The 4,133-nt window shown below is 35.8% G+C and overlaps 1 long non-coding RNA gene across 1 annotated transcript; it reads left to right on the top strand.

Annotated features, from left to right (window-relative positions):
* The first annotated feature begins 377 nt into the window (after positions 1–377).
* Positions 378–3,445, top strand: LOC132029449 (uncharacterized). The gene is made up of 2 exons (XR_009407814.1): positions 378–503; positions 3,164–3,445. It is a non-coding gene; the product is annotated as an uncharacterized LOC132029449 (long non-coding RNA).
* Positions 3,446–4,133: the final 688 nt, after the last annotated feature.

The raw sequence follows: 4,133 nt of genomic DNA, 5'->3' as shown, positions 1-4,133 counted from the left end.
CCAAGTGCATGTTGGTTCCTATTTTTTAACTAGACTATGATCATCATTGCCCACCGAGGGATAACCTTTCCGGACTAGGCATGCTCAAGTTAAGTATCTATTCCAATCACTAAATTTTCATCAAGTATAGAAATCTGTTCTTTTAAAATGTGGCCTCAATTTAAATACTTTTTCATCGGCCCAAATGTAGTATCATGTCAAATCAGTGGTATTAGACCAAGTATAGTAATCTGTTCCTTTGGAAAATATGACAATATGTTATATTCCTTTCAAGTGTAGCATCTGTTCTTTCATAATTCAGCAGCAACGCATAATAGCAACTATTACATCAAGTGTAGCGTATATACTCATCTTAAACACCAATTTAAGTAGCAAACAGGGATGCAGCTTGATCACAAGAATGTGAGAGTCAGCTCATAGCATCGATATGCTTTTTTTCTTTAAGAGCAAAGCAACAACAGATGATCAAGCTACAACAAGCAATGCCAATAAATAACCATAGTGTTACACCCCGTATCTTCGAAGAGCACTTATCAAATTTGAAACATAAGTATGTTGAGTTAGGGTTAAGTAAAACCGCTTTGGAATATAAGGAGCAAGCATTATTAAGTATATTTAATGAGTGAAGGATGTATATAAGGTATACCGGAAGGTTTTATAAGTAAATGAGTGGAAGAAATGGAGTAGTACGACTTTGGAGAAAGGACGGGTAAAGTTTCGTGAGAAGATTTTGGTCCAACTTGAGGAAAGAATATCTCTTAGCATATGAAGTGTTTCAAGGTGTTTCAAAAGCCTAAAATGAAGTTCGTCGAGTCTAGTTTCCAACGCAATAAACCGCTCGTCGATAGGACATCAGAGTATAGAATTATGGATGTTACAAGTTCAGCTGACAGAGCAGAAACGCGTGTTACGGTATTGCTACAGTTACCGACTTGCTACAGTAAAATACTACAGTGACCCCCGACCCGAATTTGACCCCTAATAAAGGGTAATAACCCCTTTTTTTTCATCATATTTGCCTAGAAAATTCCAGAAAAAACAATTGAGGGTGTGAGAATATCAAAAAAGTGAGCAATTTTCAAGTGACGGAATATTAGTTTAGGTCCGAATAGCGCGTGGCTGTGATTGTAGTCTTGTTTTGCGGTGGATTTTGTCGTGGATTCAAAGCGGATATCGGGAATATTGCTACTTCAACAAGAGTAAGGTATGACTCTCTTTCTATTTTACGTTAATTCCGATTTATTCTCGGAAACAAAGTCGTTAAATAATTATGTAGTAAGTTGGTTAGTTATGGAAGTTGGAAAACACCGCATGGGCTGTTTTATGGTACATATTGGTGTTGGAAATGATGTTATTGATGTTGGTAAAGTTGTTGTTGTTGGTTGCTGAATTGAGATTCCGGGCTAGGCATATAAACAAGGGAGATGCTGCCCGATTTTCAGCAGGATATAGAATAGTTTGACTTGAAAGCTTACCGCAAGTATACAACAATGAGTCTAACGATAGTTGAATCCTCTTAAATATAGATCGATGAGCTTGGAAAGACAAGCGTGCAGTAATTAGAGTAAGGCGACCGGAAAGGTACGTAAGGCTAGTCCCTTTCTTTCAAAAGGCATGATTCCTATGCTATGATTCCATATATGTTTCCATAACCTTCTTATTTCCAAAAGTTAGAAGTTCATGATTCTTAAAAGCTTTTTATGATACAAAAGATGATATATTTTTTATGATGAACATGATGATGATGATTTTAATTCTAGAGGTTCCAAAGCTTATGATTTTAATGCTAAGATGAGATTACTGAGCTTATTTCATGATTTTCTTGATTCCACTCATTGTTGTTGATCTCACCTTATAATCATTGTTCCTTCAAGGTGACGTAGAGCGATGATAATTGTTCCATAATATAAGTTGGAGGCTATCGACCTTACGTCACTCCGATAAAGTGATAACTTTTACTTGGGCTCTTATGCATGCTACTTATGTTATATATATATATATGTATATATATATATATATACATAGATGTGTATATATATATATATATATATATATATATGTATATACATATATATATATATATATATATATATATATATATATATATGTATATACATATATATGTATGTATATGTATATATATATATATATATACATCATATATATATATATACATTTATGTATATATATATATATATATATATATATATATATATATATATATATATATATATATATATATATATATATATATATATATATATATATATATATGTACATATGGGGTAAGGGGAAAGGTGAGGCGTTATATACGCATAGCCACTTGATCAGCTGGATATCGTCCCGGACGCAGGATATATGGATAAATGGATTGGGTCGTTCGTTCCGCGGCAATATATATACAAGATGATAATATGATATATGGATCGGGCTGGCACGTTCCGCAGCAATATAAAATATTTATGGATCGCGCTGCACGTCCCATAGAACTATTATTTATTTATGGATCAAGCTGCACGTTCCGCTGCACTATTCTTTGTGTGTATATATATATATATACGAGGAATGTTTTTTTTAAAAGAAAGCTAAGCATGCATGGTATCCGCCTTATGAGGCAATCAGATATACAGGTTATTTTTATTTCATGTTATGTTCTATATTTCCTAATATGTTGTTATTCATGCCTTACGTACTCAGTACATCATTCGTATTGACGTCCCTTCTTGTGGACGCTGCGTTCATGCCCGCAGGTGTAGATAGACAAGACGAGGATCTTTCATCGTAGGCCGCCTTGTGTACCGCTTATGATTGGTGAGCTCCACTTCTTCCCCGGGAGCGCTGCCGAGTCTGGATGTATATATGTTTGTATGATTTTTGTTCAGGGCATGTCGGGGGCCCTGTCCCGACTTGTATACTTCAGTCATGTTCATAAAGGCTTTGTAGACAGTTCCTGTGTATAGCTTCGTTATGTTCTGTCAGTCGTTATATTGGCGTCGTGGGTCCATTGGACATATATTTATGCATGATATTACGTTCATATCTAGCCTTAGCCTTATTTTGTCATTCGAGACATAGAGAATACAAGTTATAAGTTGGTTCGCTTGGTTTCCGTAAGGTGCCGGGTGCCAATCACGCCTTACCAAGGGTGGGGTGTGACACATAGATAGCAATTGCCAAGTAGTAACATGATGAAACCAACAAAAGGTCAACTATAGGCAACCATAAGTAGTGCTTTGAGCCTCAGATACTAGCAGTTATCTCAGGAAAAAAATACAGGCTCATCAAGTATAGAGTCTGTTGGTTTAAACCAACAGCTAATCCATTAAGAACACTTTAAGACTGATCAGCATGCTTGACAGCAAACAAAATCAACAAAATGGTAGACAGGGAAGCAACAAGTTTATCCTAAAATGTGACAGCAACATAGAAATCTCAAAAACCAAAATGCTATAGTTCACAAGATACCATAGCTACAGGCAACATAACAAGTGCACTAGAACAACATCAAAGTAATAGGGGCAGTCTAAATATGGCAGATGTAGTAGCAATATAACAATAATGTCATAAGGGCATTCACATCAAAAGGGATTTTAAGGCTCAACAATCTCTCAAGAGGGACATCAGTAAGCAGAGCAGAAACTTAGCTAAAAAATGTAGCAAAACTCTTGTCAAAATACAACAGAACTCAGCCCTTTAAATGTGGCAAGTGTCCCTCTCAAGGAACAACAGATTTAGCACTATGACAGTTAACTCAAATGTAGCTGTGGCAGACTTATCATAGCAGCAGTTTTTAATATCCTATGTGGGGCAATTGTTTTATCATATGGCAAACCAGCAACATGCTATAACATTATGGGCAACTATAGCAAGGTATTTGTGGAAAAAAACTACTCAAACATGGTAGCAAAATGAAGCAACTAAAACAAGGTGGCTACTTACCTCTACTGCAACCATCAAAATGTGGCAACATTTTAATCTTAGGAAGGTAGTGGTTAGCATAGCAAAGTGTAATCAACAAACTGCTCTTGGAATAGCAGCTTAAGTACAGTGTGTTCTCATCAGATGCAATACTTCATGGCAATAGTTTCAATAGAGATAAAGGCAGAGTATGATAGCAAGCATTTTTGCCCCAA

Source organism: Lycium ferocissimum, chromosome 9 (genome assembly GCF_029784015.1).
Source record: "Lycium ferocissimum isolate CSIRO_LF1 chromosome 9, AGI_CSIRO_Lferr_CH_V1, whole genome shotgun sequence".
NCBI lineage: Eukaryota > Viridiplantae > Streptophyta > Magnoliopsida > Solanales > Solanaceae > Lycium > Lycium ferocissimum.
Note: the sequence above shows the minus strand (reverse complement) of the source record. Positions and strands in the feature narration are given on the sequence as shown.